Source organism: Ambystoma mexicanum, chromosome 3q (genome assembly GCF_040938575.1).
Source record: "Ambystoma mexicanum isolate Mex_15411 chromosome 3q, UKY_AmexF1_1, whole genome shotgun sequence".
Classification (NCBI taxonomy): Eukaryota; Metazoa; Chordata; class Amphibia; order Caudata; family Ambystomatidae; genus Ambystoma; species Ambystoma mexicanum.
In genome coordinates, this window is record NC_090926.1 from 121,537,338 (window position 1) to 121,563,061 (window position 25,724).

General features: G+C 46.4%; 1 long non-coding RNA gene across 1 annotated transcript; it reads left to right on the forward strand.

Annotated features, from left to right (window-relative positions):
• Nucleotides 1-8,430: 8,430 nt before the first annotated feature.
• On the forward strand, nt 8,431-16,666 carry LOC138582201 (uncharacterized). The gene is made up of 2 exons (XR_011304977.1): nt 8,431-8,992; nt 13,911-16,666. It is a non-coding gene; the product is annotated as an uncharacterized lncRNA (long non-coding RNA).
• The last annotated feature ends 9,058 nt before the right edge of the window (nt 16,667-25,724 follow it).

Genomic DNA, 25,724 nt, shown 5'->3' on the forward strand with positions numbered 1-25,724 from the left:
AATAATGGATACAAAGGAATGCAGCGACAATGTTAATCACTGCAGATTATCAGCGGGCAGGAGGCCAGTGGGGAGCTGAGACACTAAGGGCCTGATTCGCAGATGCGTTTTATAATGGCACAATCCTATTGGAAAACGCTCAGCAAATCAGGCCCTAAATGCCCAATGAAAAGCTAGTAATTGTTCTTCGTCAGGTGGGTGGAGCTGCGCCCGGCACATTAATCCCTTGAGCAATCTGCCTGGGAAACATTCTAACCGGCAGGGTACACAAACATGTCAGCAACAAGCACTTTTGCACCCTTAGATATTTATCAAGCATAGAATGGGACTGACATGACATTTTTAAAGTGTTTTTGTTTTAAAATTTGAATGTTTTTTATCTCAAAACAATGGAAGACATGTCGACTACTCTCATTAATGTGGCTTATCCAAAGAAAATGAAAAAAACCTCTTCAATGTGCTCCTCGTAAAAAAGGAAAACACTTCAGAATGTCTTTTTTCAGACAGAAAGGTGGAAGGCACTTTTTTTCAAAATAAAGATGGTACTGTCAATGAGGCTTAGGCAGCAGTTAATGACCACACTAGTTCCACCAATAAATATAAGTTGACGATTATATCCACATACCTCTTCGTAATCCTGGCACTTACATGTTTGGGGATGCTTGTCGTCTCGGGCAGAAGGGATGTGACCTAGCTGTTCGGGCTGGACTGCTCCTTTTGGGGTGGGACCAAGCCTGATTTGCATATGTTCTTTCCCCTTCTGTAATGGCTTGGCAGGCGAAGAACGATGGTCTGGAGGGTTGCTCAGAGCAATGCCAGTGGTTATGATTTATTCAAATCCTTCCAGCCATCAACTTTTGGTTTTGCTTTAGTCACCCCGAGTGGGACGGGTATGCCCAGACATGGGTCCTGGGTCCCGAGCCCACTGGTCATAGAGATCCGAGCTACTCCTCACTGATGATGCCCAACAAGGCTGAAACATGTCTGGTGATGTTTGTGTTCTCGTGCAGAAGGGATGTGATCTTGCAGTTCTGTCTGGACTGCCTCTTTTGGGGTGGGACGAAGCCTGATTTGCATATGGTCCTTACCCTTCATTAATGGCTTGCCAGGCTGAAAAACAGTGGTCTAGAAGGTTGCCTAGGGATGTGCCTGTGGTTATGATTTATTCAAAACCTTCCAGCTATCACCTTTTGGTTTTGGTGTACTTATGAGGCACCAGCCTCCCCAACATGAAACCATTTAATATATTTTGTGCTGCCCCACCCCTTTACTGAAGTAATTAATCCTCAGTGTCCCATCATGGAAATCTTTCCTTGAAGAATGCCAGTGGAGAGAGAGAGCAGTGATCTAGCAGATGCCAACGCCAAGGAATTGATCCAAGGAGTCCCACAGGGAGCCTGTCTTTCCCCTATCTTTTATAACATCTCCACGGTGCCCTTTTTTAGACTTCTTGGATACCAATAACATAGAATTTTCAAACTATGCCGATGACACCCAATGTATCATCCCTATCACAAGTGTCTTCCTAGAAGATGAAATAAACATCAATAGGATTTACCATCTCGTCCAAAACTGGATGTGCTTCAATGGACTGGCCCTTAACACAAGTAAAACCGAACTCATGCTTGTAGATACGGATCCAAAAATCCATAAATTAGAAGACCAGTATACTCAACCTCTGATTGGAGACTGTTCCATAGAAATCAAGAAAAAGGTCAAGACACTGGGGATATATCTTGACTGTCACCTCAATATGAAGGCATACGTTAGCAGCCTTGTGTCCTCCTCTGCATACTATATTAAATTACTGGCTCATGCCTGTCCCCATCTATCACAAACTAGTAGGGAAACCCTAGTGAGGGCTCTGATAAACTCAAGAATAGATTACTGCAGAAGTCTCCTGATCGGCCTTCCAACCTGCAAACTGAACAGATTGCAAGTGCTGCAAAACAACGCAGTCAGAGTTATTCTGGACCGTAAGAGATCTGATCACATCTCTGAGGCTAGAAGGGAGCTACATTGGCTCCCTATCAAGGAAAGAATGATCTTCCGGTTATTGTCGATGTCGTTCAATTGCATGAAAAATGTCGGTCCCGGCTACCTTAAGGATGAGTTGAGGAAAAAGATAAGTAAATATAGGTTAAGATCGGATAATGGTTTTTTGTTAACTGTCCCAGCCTCCAGACTCTCACAGGCTAAAACTGAGGCATTTTATTCAGTGTCCCCTATTGGCTGGAATAACCGCCCCATCAAGCTCTGAGAAGAAAACTCCAGCAGAGTTTTTAGAAAAGGTCTGAAAACGTACCTGTTTAACTGAATAACCTTGTTGTTTCCCACACTCAGCCCTTTTCTGCCTCTGCCAGTCCTCCCCGGGTCTTAGCCACATGTGTTGTTTTATGTCAGCGCCCTTAAGACCCCGGGTCAGTGGCTGGCTATACAAATTATTAACATAACGCCTCAGTTTTAAAATGTTCCTGTTCTTTGGCATGGAGCCAGGTGGGTAGCTTTGCTACGTGCTGCAGTCATTCCTTCTAGCTCTAGTGGCAAGTCAGATAGCACAGCGAGTAGAGTGCTTGCTTTGACATCTGTGCAGAGCCTGCTGACGCAGGTTAGAATCCCAGCAGGGCCAAACTCAGCATTTCATCCTTCTGAGGTCAATAAATGAGCACCACAGACCGTTGGTAATAATAAGCAGCGCTCAGATATGTAGTGCTATATAAATGCTAAATTATTATTATTATTTTTATTGTAGTCCTTTGAGGGGCAAAGTTGTGGACCCCCCCCTAGAGAGGATCATCGTTTTCAGGGCATTGGGTGGTATTCAGCTTAAGGGAGAAGCGTGTGGAGACCCTGCAGGATGAGGGGCTCTGGTTGAGGAGGAATAACTGCAAACGACCTTGCAGTCAGTGCCAGTGAAGAGTCAATGGTGCAGTGGAAACCCCACACGTCAACGCTGTAGAAGGTCCTCCTGTCATGATTTACATCATACCCTGCATGCCAGAGCCTAACCTCCACCCCAGAGCTGGTCTAAATGCTCACCAAAGGCTGTGGCAGGTTTTGTAATGTTCGTTGCGACCTCTGCATGGACATCATCACACTGGAAGCCGCCCCCCACATTGGCATTTCCAGTAAATAGTGGCAGCACTAATGCAGTTCGAATTACGCCATTCTGCTCAATGCAGTGATCAGGCCGCGTGCGCTTCCCTCAGGTAGTTTTGTTTCCTGTGCAGACAGCCGAGCATAAGGTCTTACAGCAAAAGTGACAGAAAATGTGCATAATTGTCGATATGCCAAAGAATCCGAATTCCAATATGCTGCAGAATTCGATTCCAGGTGGGCAAGATTTTGGTTAAAAGCGAGGCACTATTTTAAAGGCATGCAATCTCAAATAAAATGCCTGTTTTTTTAGGTTACGAAAAATGCCCTTGGTAGGTTCAGTAACATGGCTCCATTCAGGGGAGTTGCTAGGTCTGAAAAAGACCCGAGGCTAAACTGTTGTCAGTACTGTTGGGACTGGGGGCTAGCTAGTCTTTTGGTTGTAGCTCCTGAGATTCTATCCGGGGCTACAACCAAAAGATCAGGGGCTATAGCCCCCCCCTAGCAACGCCTCTGGCTCCATTTATTGTGAAGAGAACTTCAATCATTCACTATATAATTATTGAAATATTAAAAAATATTCCATTCATGAGCGCTTAGGGTGGTCTTTGACAGAAATTAGCACAGTAGGAGCGGGTGAGGTCAGCAGAGGCTGTGGGGGGGGGTCTCCAGTGATCCTCTTGTGCATTGCGCTTTGCGTATGCCTCTCCGAGCTCTTGTATCAGTAATGACGACATTGGTCGTAATGTTTTCCCTTCTGCACCAGGGCAGCATTCGACAGCATGAGGACATTAAGTATAGGCAATGCACAATGATAGCTCAAAATTGCACTGCACCCGCACAAAATCCACAACGAGAATAGGTTGTCTTGGACGGTGCGCGACAGAGCATCTTCCTTTATGCAATTGCTCTGGTGCATATGTATCACCGGAAACAGAGAAGTTGTTTAGTTAACCAATCACCGACAGTTTAATAATAGTCAATTATTTACCAGTCAGGCTGATGAATCTTTATTTTACATGCTTTATGATATGATATGATATTTCATTTGTATCGCGCTCGTACACAAGTGTTTCAGAACGCGACAAGGCAAGGGAGGGGGACAGGGGAGAACAAAACAACTATCTTACTAGGTCCAGTGACATTGAGAACGTGCAAGTGCATGGGAAAGGGAAAGGGGAAAGTGCATGGAAGTGGGAGAGTGGAAAGTGCAGAGCAGAAGAGAACAGATAAATAATAGTAAATAGTGGCAGGGAGGCTGTTCCAGAGGAAGTCCCCAGCCGAAGACAGAGATCTACCCCCTGCTCGTTTCTTTGAAAAACGACTGAACCTGAGGGAGTTAGAGGTAGAGGAGCGAAGAGCTCGAGATGGGAGGTATTTGCGGAGGGATAGCTGAAGGTATTTTGGACCCAGGCCCCAGAAAGCTTTGACGCACTGCGGGCTCCAACATCATTGTACAATTAGATTTGATGATAAAACCAGTTTTACCAGCGCCTAGAACCCGGAAGAGGGAGGCGGGGGAAGAGTGTGGAGGAGGGTACGGAAGGTAGCATAGCAAAAATGTGATAAACTTATTGTGCATTTTTGTATCTGCTCACTGAGTTAAAATAAACCTGTATTATCTGAAAAGTGACTACAGTGCGAAACAGATCACCGAAATACGGTTCCATGTAATAGTGTCCCTGCAAAGATGTCTCCTGACAAAAAAGTTTTTTGCAGAGACATTATTACGTTGCGCATGCGGGGGAAACCCCTGATTTTTTAAACATTTTTTACAAGGGGAATAGGGGACATCCCCGCAACCCGTCCTCATACATAATGTCACCATTTATAATGTCGCCAAAGCTTTTCCCTGCGACATTATGCATGGGGACATTATTACCGGATACCCAAAATACAAAGTGCTGAAGTGTAAAGTGCAGCACCACATGTTACAAACACTTTACACATTAGATTCAGCGGAAAATACAGGCACCCTCCAAACAGCATCACTCTATTGGTTACTCTTTAAGCACACTTGCAACATATTTATAGAGCACGTGACATCCTACGGACAATAGGCAAATGAAAGCATTCAAACCCGGAATCCCAGCCTTTGCAAACAGTTTTTTTTTGGCCGCTGCCTGGTTCAGTCTTTGCACATTGAGACCCAGGATTGTTTAAGATGTTGTTAGGTTATGGGCTGCTGCAAACGGGGCGATGGGCGGCCATGTGATGCTATTCGTTCTAAAGACCGTGGTAACGCTTCGGTAAAGTATACTACCTGTATTCTTAATATTGCTTACCTTGGAAGGGCACCATGGCTACTGACAGCAGCGGGAGGAGAGCCAGGCAGTCCCCGCTGTTCCTGATGAACTGCTGAGGAGGTGATGGTCGACTGTCTGCGGGTGAAGGAGTCTTCTGCGCACGAGCTCTGCTGAGGTGGAGGGAACTCACGCCTCTGGCCTTTGCTTGTCAGAAGCCTTGCAGGGCCAGGCTAGAGCAGACAAAAATGCATAGCAGATAACCAGGCATTAATCTCTCATCTATGTATCCTTCCCCCAAGAAAAGAGGCCCTATGTGCCTGAGGCCTACGGGAGTCCCGGGGGGCAGTCCAGGCCTCGGTATTCCCTTACTTGGATGACTTGTTAGTAAGGGCATCCACAGCAGAGCACCGGACCAGTCAGGTGGAGGAGGCATGCAGCATTCTGGAAAAGCGTATGCCATTGTTTTATCAAAGTAAATTGCTCTGTGGTGATTTACTTAGGCAGAATTGCTGCATGGGCAAGTTAATATATATGTTTCTAAGGGTTCGTGTTCTGCTGGGCAGGTTACAATCTCATGTACTGTGACGATGAAGAGTTACCGTTAAGTAATTCGAGCACTGCACAAACCCAGAAGGTCTCCATTTTCCATTGTCAACACCATAATAGCATCTCACCTGTGTTGCCTCACAGTTCCCTGTGCTAAATTCCCCATTGGCGCCCACATGCCCCCTTCAGCTCATCCGATGCCCGTGCTTGGCCTACATGTTTTCCTGCGCGGATGATAGATTGAGAATGCTCAGGTTGGAGGCCGAGGTTCCATGTCATTTCTTCGCTGGAATTTTCAAAGCCTGGCATTTCAACGTGGACATGTTCATCGAATTTTATTTACATAACACCCCCTCCGCCACCGATTGGACCTATTCCCTAACCCCCCAAACCCTTACCTGCCCTTTCCCACCTCCCCTAAAAAATTCGATGAACATTAGTGCACGTTGAAGTGGCAGGCTTTGAAAAATCCGGCGATGAAAGGACGTCGTACAGGAGGCCGATCATGCACGCTTTGCTCTCCTTATCCATTAATGCCTATTGATGATTGGGTAGCTTTAGTTTGGGTAATAATGCCAGGTGTTATTATAGCTCTTAGAAGGGCTATGTAAAAAACCCTGATATTATTATTATTTCTTTTTTATTATTAATAATAATAATAATAATAATCTTAATAATAATATTATATTTCACAACTGAATAAGTCAAACTATCTCAAATAAATGACTACCTGGACGTGATCATCTTTGGAGGAGACGCACCACCTTGTTCCACTACGTTCGTACCCTCGAGTTTAGGGTCTGCGCCCACCTGGCTAGGCGTGGTCCATAATGCAAGCATTCAGTTTTCCGGAACATTCTGATAACTCAGCTCGAGGAAGTATCTGAAGCATGCATTCCCCGACTCCGCGTTTTGGAATTGGTACCTGGTTTTTGCTCGGATATCCTTTACAAGGTTTTCAAGGGCTTCAGAATAAGCCAGTCTGACAAACCCCCCAAAATCCATGGAAACATAATATTTCCTTGGTCCTGTTGGAGTTCTTTAGCGCCCCGTCGTTAGCGGTCCATGTGTAAAACAAAAGCTGATGATACTCTGACCTTGGTGAGCGGGGTGCTGGGCACTAGGAGACAGGCCTTATTTTCCATATTGAGCATTCTTTATTGCTGAAAAAAGATGTGTTGGGATCACTAGTGTTCTGACCAGGGCTTTAATTTCGTTTTGAGGCGGGGCCCTGCCGGGGCCCACTAATCTCCCCTGGCAGCCCCGGCCTCTACACGAAAAGGCATTTTTTTTCTACAGCCTGAATCTCTCGATCGTGTGCGAGAGCTTCAGACTTCAGAAAAAAAATGCCTTTGAGCCATAATGGTGGCGCCGCACCTGCGCGGCATCCCTTTAATCAAGTGATGCTAGTGGGCCGGCGCCACCATTATGGAGAAAACGTGAGGCCGCTGGAAGCAGAGGCCTTGCTTTCTAAATACTGAAGCTCCCGCGGATTCGCGGAGTTTCAGTCTTTAGGAAAAAGGCCTCTGCTTCCAGTGGCCTCACCCTTTCAGCCTTAATGGGGACACTGCCCCTCCCCAGCTGGCGAGGGGCGGCGCCACCATTAAGGCTGAATAGGCGAGGCACTGTCCCCTGCCAGGCAAGCCTATACAAAATAAATGCTGAGATCAGCAACCTCTACCCCATAGGGGAGAGGGTGCTAATCTCTACAAAAGGCTGCCTGGCAGGGGTGCCAGTAGCCCATTGAGCCGGGGCTCGTCGAGGGGGCATGGCCTAACGGGCCATCAAGACCCCCGTTGTTAGGCCACGCCCCCTCGCTGAGCCCCGGCTCGATTTGTAGTGCCACTTAAGGCACTGGTTCTGACTGACATACACTTCCGGATGAGGCTCCACAGTCAGAGATGTGCTGGCCAGTGATAAGGGCACGCCTCAAGTGAAGTGTCAAATGTGTCAGAAGAAGTAATCAGTCAGTGCTAAATGTGTGGGGGTGTTTGCCAGGGCACAACCCTGGCATTTATTTCTGAGCCCTGGCATTTATTGGCTCAGTCTATTATTTTAACTGCCAGTCACATAATAAACACTTATAGCATTAGAGCAAAATGTAAATGATGACTGTGTTTAAAGACACACTTAAACATTTGTCTCATGTCAAGAGACAACGAGTATGTTATGTCCTGTGCACGTTGATTGGTATTTGTAAATCACGCATCTGCCGTAGTGAGTACATCCATCAACCACACTAAGCTGACGGGAGTTGCAGCTTCAACTCTGTATATGTTGCCAGCATGGGGAACAGCCGTGGGTGGTGGCAACAGTGGGTGGGGAGAGGCCCACCCTGACGTGTCATGGGCGTCTTAGAAAATGTTTGAGCCCCGGCACTTATTTTTTTTTACAAATTAAGCACTGAGTAATCTTACAACCAGGCAGGCACACCTGTCATTTCCTTCTGTGTTCTTGGAATTAGCATTGGTGTACCTATACCTGGCACCATTTGGAGTAATCATTTAGACGTTGCTCATTAAAGTTTTCATGTTTCTGAAGGTACGCATACATATGTAATGTTGTGCTCACACTTGGAGTTTGTACTAATCATCATATGCGTTAAAAGAATGTACTTTTTGCTAAAAGAAGAGGCCTTCTCTTTTATACGGTGGCGTTTAATGGCCATATATGAATAGCAATTGCAAACTAGAAAGAGACCTGCTGACCTGGCAAGAACTTGTTTTTAACAGAAGAATTGTGTTTGGTCACTGTATGTCGAAGCATGTTGAGCCTGCTAAAACTATCTGCAGATTACGGGTGGGGAAGGAATGAGTAAGCACAGCCTCGTGCACAGAGATACACAGAGGGGCACGAGAGAGAGCGAATAACAGATAACAGGAAACCACAATAGCAGATGTTGAACTGTTGACCTTGATGCAAAGTCATGACTGGGAGGAACCGCCTTGTGGTGGACATAATCTATGTGCAGCAATGTATGACAATGTAAAACAGATGGGTATAAAAGGACCACGATGTGCAGGGCAAAGCGCGGCACTTTGACGACTTGCTTTGCGAGACGTTTGAACTTGCTGCCCATTCGCGAATGCTTGTGCATTAATAAAGTAATGTTAACTTGGCTCTTTTCTGTCTGAGTTATTGCAGGGTCCCTCTTGTACTGGTTATGGACGGCGAGAAATCGCACCCACAATTTTGGTGTCAGAAGTGGGACGCGAAGGAGCGACAGTCCGTCACTGGGTGAGGAACGCCGCGGCGGAACCGGAGAAGGAATTGATCACGGGGCCCCAACAACTGAATCCGCACCTTTGATTGCAACCAACGCGTCATCCTTGTTTTTCCGGCTCCGTCGGCGGTGGAACAGCAGGCTGTCGCCCTTCGGGTCCGGAACACTCTGGCGGGACCCTTAAGATAAGTGGTATGGACGGATGCATGATGGAATAAGGAAATAATGATTCAGGGTTTGTGAAGAGGACGGTGGTAAGTCCGTCTATGAAGAAGTAATGTTGAAATGATGATATGATATGTTAGATACGCCAGGAGGATGTATTATTATTGTTAGCCAATAGGTGCATATTTGGGAAAGGTGAGTGTTTTAGGCAATTGTGGTATACCAACAAAATGGGTCAAGCGGCTTCCAGCAAGAGTGGTATAGGCAAGAGACACTATGCCCCTCTTGAAGGAACCCCTGCATTTGATATGTTGATTAAACATGGATTGAATTCAACATTGTTCTTAAAAGAATGGTCCGAATACACAAAAGATTTGATTGAGCATAAATGGCCAGACACCGGGTCCTTTGATGTGGACCGCATATCCAAAGTAGAAATAGAGTTAGTAAAAAGACGGGTTAGACCCGCACAGTTTGAGGCTATACGACTATGGAGGGTAGAAGCAATGCGCAGGCGCAATGCTCAGAATAAACAAAAAGCAAAGGAGCAGAAGAGAACGGTAAATCAAAAAATTACATGATCTAGAGATAAAAGAGAAGGGCGAGAGGCTAGATCAGTTGGATAGACATATGATGATTAAGAACAGTGGGGGTATGTATCCTGCCGTGCCGGTGCCTCGATATGAAGATGTGATAGGGCTAGAAGCAGAACAAACAACGACTGAATTATTGTTTCCAGGAGCTACAGCTCCACCGGCAGACAGTGAGGGTGAAAGGGTGGAATTCCCAATGAAGTATGGGGACCCAGATAGGTTGATAGACCATAGGAGAACGACTACTGTAGAAAAGGATAGAGATGGAGACTTGCAAATCCTTATGACCGGGCTGTATGGCACACCCCTCAATGACAGCCTACGGGACCAATTGGGGCGTTTGACACCTTTGGAATTTAGGACAGTGGCCACTAAACTATATACCTTTCATGAGGGTAACTGTAAATTGAGAGGACAGAGTACTGCGGATCTGCCCTCAGCATATCAGGACGCTGTCGCGTTACTACCAGTGACTGCGTCCAGTGTTCAGTTATGGGGATGTATGTCAGACATAATAGAGGAAGTCATAAGGGGCAGTGTTGAATGGGAGAAGGAAAAGAGGGCATGGGAAAGAGAGGTGAGGGAAAGAGAGGCTAAACTCAAAGATGCAGACCAGGCGGGCCAAAACGTAGCTAATCGTATGATAGCATCCATACACTCGCAGTCCATGTCCACCCTGGTGAGTCTGATGGAGGGCCTTGGCTGGCCTATACAAGTAAACGTAATTAAATATCTTCTTATTAGGGTGGATGATATAGAAGAGGAAAAGGAGCCTAGATATGTGTCCCAGTGGAATAGGATTAGGACGGAATTGGATAAGAAACTGCTATCTAATATAAGAGTGGATGATTCAGGGGCGGAAGAATGGAGGATGGCTAAGGTGGAGAAACTATTAAAAGATTATAAAAAAATAAAAGAGAAAACTCTTAGTCACCAGTCCTCTGCTTCATCACCAGTGCAGGCCCTTGTGAGTGAACAAACAAATACAGAAAAGTCACTATTAATGCCAATGAGAGAGTGCCAACCCACCATAGAGGCAGCCACTGGTAACATGATGCGCACCTATGTGTATGTCCCTTTATCCCGAATTGAATTAATGCATATCACCAAGTCCATCCCCGACCCCCGTATAGACCCGGCAGGATTCTACAAAGAAGTGGGAAAGTTATTCAGACCAGGGTTATTTACCGTAGAGGATGTAGATAACATATTGTTAGCCATTGTCCCAGAAGAAATATGGACCCCCTTTCGTGCCAAAGACAATGAAACAATAAAATGGAAAGATGTAATGGATGCGAGCAAAAATAGAAAACTGCATGAGGAATATCCTGAACCCCTAAGGGGGCATGGCATGGCAGTCCTGAGGGCTCTAGAAAAGGTGTTACCCCCATTTGATGTGAATGTGGAGAAACTGTCCGCTGTGATACAGGGTGCAAGTGAGGAGGTAGCACAGTACTTTCTGCGTTATGAAGCAGCATTCAAAGCGCACAGTGGGCTAGAGATAGGGTCTGAAACGGGCCAACGGTACTTTGCCACAAACTTTGTAGAGGGGCTCCACGGGCCAATTCAGGAGAACATTAGGAGGGCAGAAAGTACATGGATGACTAGAAACCCCCGGGATCTCCTCGAAATGGCCAGGTATTATGAAAGAGGGGAAAGAGTAAAGGGACAACAAAAGGCACGACAAGAGAAGGATTTAAAAACCAAAGTGTTGATGCAACAGTTGCATCAAGGGCCCCAAGGCAGGTATAACTACAATAATAACGGCCCGTCACAGGGCTATAGCAGCAACATGATAGGGGGCCAAGGGACAGGAAGAGGTACAGTGCAAGGAGGTGCGCTATATGGGAGGAGTGATGGGCTACCCCAAGATGTATGTGCCTTCTGCAAGAGACCCGGACACTGGAAATCCCAGTGTCCCCAGAGTGGTGGGAGAGGAAGGGGCGTACGGCCCCCTTCACAGACAACATTTGCCCCAGGAAATAGGACTGGTGGGTACGGCAACCAAGACAATAGAATGTTTAAACCCCCTCAACCCAATGCCTTTGACGGACAAGCAAGAGGGGATGTTCCCTGGCCGGCCCCGCCTCCCCCCAATCTACTGTATCAGCCACAACAAACGACACAAGTACAAGGTGTATGCCAGGGTGAAGAATGTGGAGAAGGGGTATACTATAACAATGATTTTCAGGATAACACAAGCGATATGTCCTGAGGATGCCGGAATGAGATAGCGGGAGTGGTGCAGGTTCCTATAGACCAAAGGGGGCCTTATGCCTCTATTAGGATCGGCCCCCACCGAAACTTGAGATGTCTGGTAGACACGGGAGCTGGAAACAGGCACACCTGATTATACTAAGAGATTTTGCCTTTTTGTTGATGAACAGGAAGGTTGCGCTGTGTCAGTCTTGACACAGGAACAAGGGGGTAAACAGAGACCATGTGCATATTTTTCTAGCACTCTGGACTCAGTAGCTCGAGGCCTACCCCCATGCATGAGAGCAGTAGCTGCAGCAGCGACAGCCCTAAAACAAAGTGCAGGTATCATCCTAGGGAGTGAAGTAACAGTAAAGGTTCCACATACGGTAGATGTTCTTCTGAATAGAGTGCATACACAGCATTTGACTACAGCTAGACTCACACAGTATGAGATGATCCTGTTTGCCAGTAATGTAAAAATTGAACGGTGTAACACTTTGAATCCAGCGACACTGCTTCCTTTGCCCACCTCACCTGATGACATTAGGCATGATTGTGTGATCCAAATGGAAGAACACACTAAGGGTAGAGCAGACCTGCAAGACACCCCGCTGGTTGATAATGAGGGTATATTATTCTGTGATGGTTCCTGTTTCAAACTGCCAAATGGGGAGACAACAGCAGGGTATGCAGTAACTACAGGGGAACAGTTGATTGAGAGTGGGAAAGTGTGTGAGAAATCGGCGCAGGCGGCAGAATTGATTGCGCTAACTAGAGCATTAGTGTTAAGCAGCGGCATGAAAGTGACAATTTATACTGATTCAGCCTACGCGCACGGGGTGGTTTCCAGTTTTGGTAAACTCTGGGGAGAGCGTGGGTTTTTAACCTCCCAAGGTGATACTATTAAACATGCCCGATTGATTGCTGAATTATTGCAAGCCCTTACGCTGCCCAAAATGGTGGCCGTAGTGAAGTGCTCAGCGCATAAAAAAACACTGGATTATGTCACGCAGGGAAATTCTTTGGCTGACCAGATGGCTAAACTAGCTGCCACAAGGGACACTCGGTGGGAAGCCCGACAGCTCATAGTGGGGAGGGATGTGACTATGGAAGGGACGAAGGAGCGCGTAAAGGAAATCCAAGCAGATGCAACCATTGAAGAAAGACTATCTTGGCACAAGGATGATCAATATGAGGAGACGGTAGATGGGCTATGGGCACATACCAAAACGAACACCTGGGTACTACCTGACGCATACTTACCTGTGATAGTGAGCGTGGCTCATGGTCCAACCCACGTTAACGCAAGAACTATGGAAGAAGTTTTAAGTACTGTGTGGTACAACAAAAGATTGGGAATGTATTGTCGCCAATGGGCAAAACAATGTGAAATATGTGTTTTATATAATGTGGGGAAAGGTGTACCGGCCCCGGCGGGCCACAGTAAGTTACCCACCTGCCCTTTTGAGGTGGTGTATATGGACTTTATACAGCTGGAGCCTGTAAATAAACATTCCTACTGTTTGGTGATGAAATGTGGGTTCTCAGGATGGGTGGAAGCATATCCCCTGCGGGACAATAGTGCCACCTCCACAGCACAATGCATATTGAAACACTGGATGCCCTTGACTGAAATGGCCGGATGCATTGTCTATTGCATTATTGAGTATGCGTACTATGCCTAAGCGTACACATGGTTTATCTCCTTTCGAAATTGTTATGGGGCGCCCACCAAGTATTGGGACCCCCAAATCACCTAAGAGATTGTCTGAGCAAGCATGGCCTGCATTACAACAGTACTGTATTGGGTTAACTAATAGACTGATTTCTATTAATGCACAGGTGAACGCAGTAGCTCCATCTCCTCTGATAGGAGAAGGTCACGACGTGCAGCCCGGTGACTGGGTTGTTATAAAAGCCTTCGATCGCACCAGCGGACTGCAACCCAGATGGAGGGGCCCGTTTCAGGTTCTCCTCGCAACACAAACTGCGGTAAAAGTTGATGGCAAATCGCACTGGTACCACGTGGATCCAGAAAAGGGAACCAACCAACCCCAGGTTGCAACAGTACTGCCAGATGCCACTAGTAGGTGTGCCCATCGCCTCCGATCCCGTGACGTGTATGTGCCAAGCAACGTGTAAGGACACTGTTTTGAACTTTGATCATTAGGGAGATGAACATTTGGACTCTCTTGTTGGTTTTAGCAGAATTGTGCCTTACTGAAGACGACGGGCTTGTAGCCTGAAGGGCCTTCGGCGTTCCCCTCCTGGGACAGGCACTACGAGACGTGGGACAGATCGGATGAAGGTTTTCAGTGAGACCTACCACTATTAGAGTAATAAGGACACTGGTGCTTTAAATAGGGGATATTGCTATATCGCTAGGTTGCAACTGATATACGCTGTATACTGAGCCATATACTGAACTATGTCTACACCCGTGTATGCTGGTTTAGTCCCTGAACGGATAAGTGTATGCTCCTCAAACACAGAAGGTAAGAGGAAAATACCAGTTTGTACCACAAGAGGCAAAATTTTGTTTTCTGTATGCACGATAGTAGTACTAATAGCATTTGCCATAATATTCTGGTATCTGGAACATCCATCTAGATATGAATTAAAGAACCTGTTGCCCGAGTCAAATGAAACAGGGAGAACAGATTGGGTCAAGAGCAGGAATCGAGATGCCTATGACCAACACGACCCGGAAGACTATGCTAAAAATGAATACGTGAAGATAATAAACACAACATATGGGGTAGTGAATAAAACTGATTGCTGGATCTGCACCCACATGCCCCGACATAGCAGTGAAGGCATCCCAGTGTACGCATCGCCAGTTACTGAGGATGCGGGGTGTACATTAATTTACATGAGAATAGTGTCAGCACAGCAATATATGATACCGAATACCGCTTGTTATGTTAGAGGAGAGAACAAAACCCTTCTAAAGGAAAAGATACGCTATAAAATCAAAACTGAGGGAATCGGGCTTGCACCTGCTATGGTACAGATAGTAAGAGAACCTCCTCCCCCTATCACCATCACACAAGAGTTTAGGCCAAAGAATATATGTTTTAAGAGGAGCGCAAGAGGTAATCAAAGAATGATCTCGGGGTGCAGTCAAATGGTGAATCTAAATAACTACACAAAGGGATTGTTACAGATTGAAGGACATGCCTACGTCTGTAACAAGAGGGCTTATTTGTGGTTAGCCAAAGATTTTGTTGGGGTATGTTACATAGCCAGAATAATGCCGGCTGTGATGGTATATGCCCCGTCTACTCTGCATAAAGAAATACACAGCAGAAATAAATGAGCAGTAAACCCAAAAATTCCTACGTATCAACCTACAGGATGGGAAACGTTTATAGATCTGATGGGGGTCCTGGTTCCTCCAGCGGGCATCTTTATGAACAGTCAAGAAATCCAAAAGCTAAGCAGGGCCCTTGAGTTCGTAATCGAAGAATCTGCAGACCTAATGGAAAACATCACTTATGAAATGAAAGCAATTCGGCTAGTGGCTCTCCAAAATAGGTATGTCTTAGACATACTCACTGCAGAAAGGGGCGGAGTCTGTTTTTTGGTGGGATCCCAATGCTGTGTTTACATACCAGAAGGGAGTACAGGAATCCTGGATGGAGTAAACAAACTGCATAAAGTGGCGGATAGCATCCACCAGGAGGAAGGGTCAGGAGATAGCTGGTGGATGAAGCTGCTGAAAGAAATTGGATGGCAACTTCTTACGCCTATACTGGTTCTAGCGGCAATAGTTGTAGGTATTTGTCTCTGCATCCAATGTTTCCCGGTATGTGTGTCGTGCTGTGTTTCCATGTGTTCTTCCAGCATAACGCGCCTAAATCCAATGGATAAAAGCCATGTACAACAGGAATTTTTTGACATGGGAGGCCTGGAGAAGATTATGGTACATACAGTATGTGATGATGTTGCTTTCCTGCCATCTGCTTATGCTAGGAAGGTTTAGATTGATGCTCAAGTGTGAGCAAAGGGTGGATTGAAGGTACGCATACATATGTAATGTTGTGCTCACACTTGGAGTTTGTACTAATCATCATATGCGTTAAAAGAATGTACTTTTTGCTAAAAGAAGAGGCCTTCTCTTTTATACGGTGGCGTTTAATGGCCATATATGAATAGCAATTGCAAACTAGAAAGAGACCTGCTGACCTGGCAAGAACTTGTTTTTAACAGAAGAATTGTGTTTGGTCACTGTATGTCGAAGCATGTTGAGCCTGCTAAAACTATCTGCAGATTACGGGTGGGGAAGGAATGAGTAAGCACAGCCTCGTGCACAGAGATACACAGAGGGGCACGAGAGAGAGCGAATAACAGATAACAGGAAACCACAATAGCAGATGTTGAACTGTTGACCTTGATGCAAAGTCATGACTGGGAGGAACCGCCTTGTGGTGGACATAATCTATGTGCAGCAATGTATGACAATGTAAAACAGATGGGTATAAAAGGACCACGATGTGCAGGGCAAAGCGCGGCACTTTGACGACTTGCTTTGCGAGACGTTTGAACTTGCTGCCCATTCGCGAATGCTTGTGCATTAATAAAGTAATGTTAACTTGGCTCTTTTCTGTCTGAGTTATTGCAGGGTCCCTCTTGTACTGGTTATGGACGGCGAGAAATCGCACCCACATTTCCATACTCTATGTTCTTAAAGAATGCACTGTCCTTAGTCTACTTCAAACTATTCAAATTACATGTTTACTGACCTACTATCTCATTTGTATTGGTGCTTTTCATTAAACCATTTTTATTAAAAAAGAGGCCTGCTTACCCGTACCCAGTAAATAAGCAGTAATGCCAGGGCATGTATGTGTTTCTTCATTTTGTCACCTTCCCTTTGTCAGCACTTACTTTGCCACACACTTTGCCAGACATTTACTTTGTCATTGCAGGGGTAGAACCCCTAGACTCTCACTTCTTTTTTGCCTGCATTTTTTGGTGATGGGATGCTGGAATTTCTTCGACAGCTCCGAGCTGCAGGTAAATCCGGCCACCCCACCACCAAACCTGTAGTTCACTGGTCCAGAAATGTGCCGGAAAATGGAATTACCGGCACGTTAATTCCGTACCAGCAAACTTGGAATGCGGCCCATTGCCTTTATCATCTTTAGAAGCTGGGAAAAAAACAATACACTGATAAAATTGTAAAGGCACTGAAACCAACAGCTGCAAATCACACAGGGACAAGTTGGCAATAGAGTTTTGAATTCCAGCAGAAGCAAATTAGCGTGCACTTCAAAGGACATGAAAGAGGGTGAAGCAGAGAAGGGGTGATGGAAACATGGGATGCTTGAAAAATGCAAGCATTTCCAATGCAAAAATGTTTGCCTTTTGTGTAGGCATGGAAAGGCATTTGCCATGGTGGTATTACGTGGCCATTGATAGTGGCAGATGTAAAAAGGTCTGAGTACCTAAGCATATAATAGCAGTGCCTGACAAATGCCTAATAATTATACACACGCCAAAACTGTTGGCTTTGCCAATGCTTGTTTTTAACATGACTTAAGTGAAGACACACATAGTGCTTATAACTCTAGTGGCTGAAGGCAGACCTGGTTAAGACATGTTTATTATACCAGTAGCAGTGCTGGTCATTGGGCTAGCTCTCGCCGGATCCGAGATCTGGCACCAGATGTGTAGCCGGATCTCGGGATCTGGCCAGAGTCCACCACCACAATCCCCAAACCCATGCTCTGCGCTGGCTTACATGGAAAAAAAATTCAAAAATGCCTGCAACGACAGAGCGCTCATGACGGCAATGAGCTGCTGAGCTGCTCTGCCCCCCTACAGGAGTTTGATCCAGGTCACAGCTGCAGGACAAGCACATTATAACTTCCTCTGGTGACCCTGTGTGAGGGGTTATCAGTGGAAGTTACAAGACCCAGTTTATTTATTTATTTATGTAATGTTTGTCGGATCCATGGACCCAGGTTATGTATTTATTTATGCAAGGTTTGTCGGATGTTTGTATCCGACAAACCTTGCATAAAACCTTGCATAAATAAATAAATATACAGGTATCCACAAACATTGCATGAATAAATAAATAGCCCTATTAACATTGGAACAATGACATACGATGCAGCCACCCAACTGCTCTCAGAGGGGAGCTGCGGGAGCTGTGCGGATGCAGTTCCAAGTAAAATAAAACGTTGCTTCTGGCGAACAGAAATCACTCCGTTTAAATAGTACCTACTCAGCAACACTGGTCAAAACTATTATTCGCACAGTGAAGTAACTCATCACCAGTGCCATGGAAGTGGTTTAAAGGGGAATTCATATATAAAGAAATTGCGCTTTTTAAAACTATTATTTTGGACATTTCCTTTGATTGGAGGTCAACTGCCAGCTACCCCCCCACCCCCGAACCCTGCCTCCTAAGGCACCGATCCCCAAACTCTGCACCCACCCAGACCTTGAGGGATCCCCCACCACATTTTTTCCATTTCCACCACTGACCAATAGCACGTTTACAGCTCCAATTAAGTCTCTTCAGAAGCCTGCTTTGAAAAAAGACGGCCAGACACTTTGAGCACAAAATTTGATGATAATGCTGAAAGAGCTTGCTCAAAGAGATCCCAGGAAGGCATAGCTAAATAACTGAACAACACCTACAAGTTTTGTGTCCTTCCACATATGCCATTGCTCCCTAGCTGTAATGTAATGCAATAGTTCTGGCTTATATGTGCCGTCTTGCCACCTAAGAGGCAAAACTAAAAAAGCAGAGCAATCAGATGGGTCAAAACGAGGAAACAGGGCAGAGAGCCGCACGTGAGAGCAGGGACAAAGAAAAGAGCAAAAGCAGAGTAACAGAATGGAAAGAAAGAAGGGGTGAAAGCAGCCACCGTGAATAAGGTTGCAGTGGAGACATAAGGGGAGGGAAAGAAAGCAGGGAAGGGGAGATATGTGACTGCAGAAACCAGAGCCAATGGGAAGAGAGGGATGAGAAAGTGCGAGATAATGGAGCATGATGCATGAATGGCATTTAGATGTCAAGAGTGCTCGCAACTAGCTCCTCTGCCCCACTGCTACCCATTGCACTGCACGTGGATCTCTGAGATCTGCGGGTGGCATGGAAGTGCCAAGGAGGCCCTGATAGAGCTCTAGTGTGGTACTCTACAAAGCACTCATTCCCACTAAGAGTGCTAAAAAGGAATGCTTGAAAAGGATGGATTCTAAGCCGGGAATCCGAATGGAGGCTCAGGAGTCAGAGTGGTGGGGAATGGGGGTGTCCTGTGCTTGGGCTTTTATAGCCTTCAAACCTTCATAAACACATTGTTTAAGCCGGTATCATGTATGTACACAAAGTGAGAAGAATGTGTCCAGGTCACTGTAAATTAATGACTCATGGTATCTTTTTTGTCATCAAATCTAAGAGGTTCCAGTGCTTTCCTGTGGCACCGTCATGCATTTTTAGGGTAGACTCAGAGATAGAGAAGTGAGCACGAGCTGATTAATCGCCACGTCCACCTGCAAGATGCGCGTTCACTGATAAGTCACAAACGAGCTGAGCAAAGTCCTCTACTCTACTACTAATTGCCCCTAAGAAGAGACCCGTCCAAGAGCGTTAGTGGACCCAAGGTTCCAATGCTTTCCCTGTGAAGCAAAATAGTAGTAGTCATTTATATAGTGCCTTTATCCCATTAATATGGCCTCAAGGCGCTTGTGATGGGAACTCCCTCTGGGAGCCAAAGTCCAACGAATGGAAAAATTGTCTGAAGGTTTAGAATGTGTGTGTGAGTGCATTTGGCCAAGGTAGGGCATTAGGTGAGCTGGCCGAGCTCCATTAAGCTACCCATGATGTCAGGCACGTGCATGGTGCTGAGTGGAGAGGATTATGTGCTGTGGCAAGAGAATCGTTATGTGTCCAGCTAGACCGAACTTTTGTAGTAGGTCGTTGCTGCATTCTGATGCATGTAAGTGGGTAGCCATGCCTGCGGCAGAAGTCCACCGAAGTGGTTCCTGCATACGTACCTTGAGGCTTGGATGGAGTATTGTCCTTGAAGTAGCTGTGTGATAAAGATCATCTGTATAATGGGCGTGTTATATCTAGGTGCAGAAGACAGTCCAATGGGCAGAGTAGCCTCCTGAATCTTAAGATTCCAATATCAAATGTCTTCTGAATGCATTTTATAAGCAATACCCATAAATCTTCTGAGAGCAAAGAAAGGCTAACATCATGGATCATCTATGTGCGAGATCAAGACTTAGTGCAATAAACCGGGATCCCACTGTGCCTTTCGCACAATGGGCAGGCTATCCTAATACCGTTTGTGTGTGATAGGTAACCCTCAAATTGTCAGGAGCAATATACAGGATGCAGGTGCGCATAAGGCCAAGAATGGGAGCCAGGTGGGCTGGCCGCACTCCAGCAAGCATTCCTGGATGGTCATGTCTATGAAAGGCGCTGGGTGGGGTCAGGGGAATTAGAGAGGAGGATAGATTCACCATGTTACCACCATGACCTACTTCTGACGCGGTGGATGCTTCATTTTCTGCCAGTGATTCATTGTGTGTCCTGCTGGTCCGTAATTAGTTGTAGGTGGTGTTCACAGTCTGATGGCTGTTGTGCATTGTGTATTTGTGTATATTGTGTACAGTGCAGTTGTGGGAGCGCGAGGGCGGGCTGCCGCAATGGCGGCCGGCATCTGCATAGTGATATATGACCATGTATCTTGGGTTCCATGTGTTAATATCCCCCGCAAAAATATCGCGATACAAAAATATCCCCATATTTTTGCGGCGATATTGAGCCATGGACCTTGCGGGGGACATCCCCAAAACCCCCGCTCCCACAAATTATCCCCCCCAAAAATATCGCCTATGGCGAGACAGACGACCATATGTACGGCAATATTTTTGGTGGGGATAATATGTAGGGATACCATATTTTGTTGGTGCTTTGCATTTGGTGTTGCCAAGAGAATTCGAGGCGACCCGACTGTTCTGTGACATACCTTGCAGTCGGAAATATTCAGGATACAAATGACACTGTGATGGAGGTGCATGATGTCGCGATGATAGAGATGAAGGGAGAGAATACAATTCAGGCTGCCATAGGAAATAGCCTGGTTTTGAGCGCCTTTCTGAAGGAGAGATAGTTTTCATTGTGGCAGATGTGTAGTGGAAGGGAGGTCCAGATGGGGGTGCTTGGACGGAGAAAGTGGTTCCTCCCATTCTGGTGGAGTTGTAAGGGTAGATTATGAGGAGGAGTGCAGAGCCAGATCTCAGTTTTCTTGTGGAATGGTACAGTGTGAGCTTGTCCTGGAGGAAATCTGGCCTAGTAATATGGAGGGTGTGGTAAGTGATGCACATGTCTTTAAAAGTCACCTGTCGGGCTGATAGGGAGCCAGTGTAGTACTCTGAGGGCAGGGGTAATGTGTTCTCTCGTGAGAGGACAAAGAGGAGTCTGGCGCAGGAGCTTTGGATTCTTTAGAGTTTCCTGAGCTGGTATGCTGAAGTGCCAAGGTAGAAGGATTTGGCGCAGTCTAAGTGGGAGAGGATGATGGCAAGGACTTGAACAACTCTTTGTGGGTTGGAAAGATAAGGGAAGATTCGCCTGAGGATGCGTAGATACAAAACGTTGGCAGGTTCTGGACACAGAGTTGATGCGGTCGGAGATTGATAGGTCTGAGTCCAGCGTGCATCCAAGATTTTTTGCAGCTGTGTATGCTGCAGGAGAGGCTCATAGGGAGTGTGGCCAGGGGACCGGTTGGGGAAGGAGAGAGAGGGAGGTGGGGGAGGCTGAATCATAGGGATCTTGAGGATGACATGGATGTAATATGCATAGTTATAGAAGATACAGTTATGAGAGCAGGTGAATGTCAGGAGTGGACTAATGTAGAGATTGAAGAGGAGAGGTGTCAAGGAGGCTCCCTGCGGGACCCCTTTCAGAACAGGGCAAGATTGGGAGGAGAATGCGGGGAGGCGCATGATTTGCAAGTGGTTGGAAAGGAAGGAGGAGATCCATTTTAAAGTGTAGTTTTTGATGCCTGAAGAGTAGAGCCTGTCTGAGAGTATGGCATGCCCAATTGTGTCAAGGGCAGCAAATAGGTCGAGGACTATGAGTGCAGTGCATCCTTTCGAGTCTGCTGTTCTTTTTAAATCATCCCAAATGGACACGAGCGACAATTCAATTCCTCAAAGGAGTCTGAAGCCAGATCGGGCTGGGTCAAGGAGGTTGTTGGTTTCTATGAAGAGCAGAGGTGCTTGTAAGCCGTGCAGTCTAAGAGTTTGGCAATTAAGTGGATGTTTGAAATAGGGCGGTAGTTGGAAGGAAGGAGGGGGTCATGAGAGGTTTATTTTGGAAGGGGATTGATATATGACATTTTGAAGGCCTCTGGGAAGATACCAGGGGAGAGAGAATGGTTAATAATGGACCATGCAACACTGCCTGCACAGGTTGTAGTTAGGATGTTCTAAGAAGCAAGGGGGAACAGAGATCACCAGGGTACCCCCGAGGGTTGGTTTGTTCTAGAGGCTTGAGGAACTCAGGGTGGGAAATAGGGGTGAAAGAGGAGCGAACCAGCAGAGTGGGCAGAGGAGGGGTGGGGCTAGGTGGGGAACAGGAAGAGGGGGTGGTGTGGCCAGAGCTAGTTTGGAGAGGATGGAAAAGTGTCTATCAATATCAATGCTGTGAAAGTGGTCCGACAGTGCATCGCAGAGTGATTGGGAGTGAGAGGAGGGTGTTGTTGGACAGCAAGGTGCATTGAATTCTGTGATGATCATGTTAATTTCCCTGCTAGGGATGTGGGAGCTGGAGATTCAGTTCCTGTAGAAGATTCTTTTGGCTAATTTCTGTCTGGTTGGCCCTGGTCAATCTCGCAAGTGAAGTTTTGTTTTGAAGAAAGGGGTTAGTCCTCCAAGTCCGGTCCAGGCGATGCTAGAGGTTTTTAAGGGATTTGAGGTGGGGTGTGTTACTACTTGGTATTGAGGCCTGGTCTCTGAGAGGTACATCAAGATGGAAGGGTGTGCTGGAGAGTCAGTGAGCGAAAAGGTCAATGGAGGGAGGTGCTTCATGGAGTGAGGGGTCTGGGAGTGAGTCTAGAGGGGAATTGGCCAGATCAGGGTTTATAGTGACTTTATTCCAGAGGAGGAAATGGGAGTGAGAAGTTGAAGAGGGGAGGCTGGCAAGACAGGAAGGGGGGAAAAGTAGAACATGGAGAGATCCGTCCAGATTAGTGGGCGGGGAGGCAGGGCGAAGATCAAGTTAGTAGAGCAGAATAAAGCTTTACGGGTGGGTCCTGCTATGTGAGTGGGAAGAGATATTAGTTGGGTCAAGTTGAGGGTTTCCAAGTTGTTAGTAAGGGAATGGGTCACGGGTTTGCAGAGAACGTCAAACCAGATGTTGAAGTCTCCTAATACGGTGAGTGGCAGGTGTTGAATTAAGGTGGCTGATAAGGAGTCACTAAGGGAGTCTGCAAAATTCCTATTGTAGCCGGGAGGGCCTGTAGAGGAATAGGAAGCTGTGTGTTAAGAAGGGGGAGAGTTGTATCTTTACTAGCAATGATTTGCATTCAGTGTTGCAGGGTAGTTCCTCAGTGAGTAGGACTGAAAAGTGATGTTTGTGGAGGATGTCTAACCCTCCTGCTCTGCTGGATCTATTCTGCATAATCAGGGAGTAACCGGGGGTGGGGGGGAGACTTGTGTGGGATGGGTTCGTAGTTGTCGGAGATGCAGGTCTCTGTGATAAAAAGGATGTCTGGGTGTTCGTCAGAGATAAAGTAAAAAATGCTGTATTTGTCTTTGGAGACAGATCTAGCGTTGATGAGTATTCAGGAGAGCAGGTTTGGTTTCTGGAGGGGAATGCATGAGGAGTGAGAAGGGGAGTTGGTATGGGCAGTGGCGGAGAGTGAAAGGTCAGACTGGCAGTGGGAGGAGGAGTGTGCTAACTACACCTAACTACTCGTATACTATTTTCTGCTTTAAGAAAATAAAAGGCCATTCAAAAAACAGGGCTGTTGTAGAATGATGAATTTCACTATACAACAACTAACACGTCATAAACCACAATTCTCGTATAGACAATGGTAGCAATACTACATTTATCCAGCTCCGAGGCACATGGGAGCTGTTTAGTTGCTGGCAAGCTGGGCATCACCTGACACCATATTGATAGTACTGCAAAGTGACCTTGGGCTCCGATGCTCCCAGGAGGGTTTTCAGGAAGCAAATGCACACAATAATAATATATGTGCATGAAATAAGCAACACTACCACTGAGGAAGTGACTCAGATGAAGCTCACAGCCAATCAGGGAGCTTGAATGAGGGTGCTTTCTCATCTATCGACCCGCCATCCGAGGACCCTGAGCCGCAGAATGCTACCATCTTGCTACATAGGCCCTGCGCAATGGCCTCCACAGGTATGCAGTAATAAAATTGCGGCAAAAATGTCACCTGTACAAAAAATTGTGGCAAAAATGCTGTAGTTTGACCCGTTAAAGGTGTACCCCATTACACCATTTAAGGGGAGCAGGGGTTGCGGGGGTGTCCCCCGCATCCTTTACATGGATTGCGGCGGCAAAACCACAGCCTTTTTGCCGGGATATTTTGTGTCCACGGCCATTTTTGCCGCGATTTTAACACATGGAAACCCTTCACACACCCCAGCCTGACACATTTCACCTCATTGCTTCCCTGCTGCCATGCCACGATTCCCTGCATACAATTATCCCCTTCAGTCTCTCCAAACAGCCATGCTTGCAGCTCGCCCCACTAGCCCGCCTCTTCCGTCCTTCTGCAATGCCTGCCCTAGTAAGAGAAAAGGGGCAGGGAGTAGTTCTGTTCTCTGATTTCCATGGCAGACATATTTTTGATACATTTCTTCACTTGAGAAACAGCCACTGAGTCATTTTAAACATTTTAAATACATGTTTGATCACCCCAAAAAGTATGCCGGATTGCTAATCATTATAACCCCATTGTTAGGGGGCTTTACCACTCCATAGTGGAGCCGGGTCTCATACTAAGGCGCTTGCTTTGCTCTGGCCTGTAACTTGGGCCCTGTGCCATTTCTTAGCGGCAAATCCCGCCACCTCTGTGGTTACCGCATCCTCTAGAGATTACCTGAATTGTAAACACAAGGACGCTTCATTCCTCCCGTGACTCCTTGGATATCAGATCTAGTTGGCTGGCAGCTACTGGGCACTTAAATTTCCGAGGTGGACCCTTACTTGAGTAAAGTCACTGTTAAAGTCTTCAAGCGAGTCTTATTCCAAAAGAAACTGCAGCGTAGCAATGAGTGCATAGAGAGGCACTTTCAGGAAACACAGAGAGTGGCCCCGCAGAAGACAAGATCCAACATTGCATGACAAAGTTACAGGACAAGCCGGATAACTAGTGTGACCAGACGTTCCAGTTTTCCAGAGACAATCCCGGGAAATCGCCGTCCTCCCCGGGTCCCGGGAGTTTTTTAATTTTGTAAACCCCGTCCCGGGATTGAAAGAGTGGGTGGCTACGGTCCTGGTTTTTGTCGGGACCCGTTTTCAAAATCCCAAAATGGGGCCCTGCGTGGGAATAGGGACGTGAATGCTTTTCAAGGCCCCATTTCCTCCCCCTTCCCCTCCCCCTGTCCTCCAATGAGAGGAATGTACCTGTGAGCACACCCCCCACACCC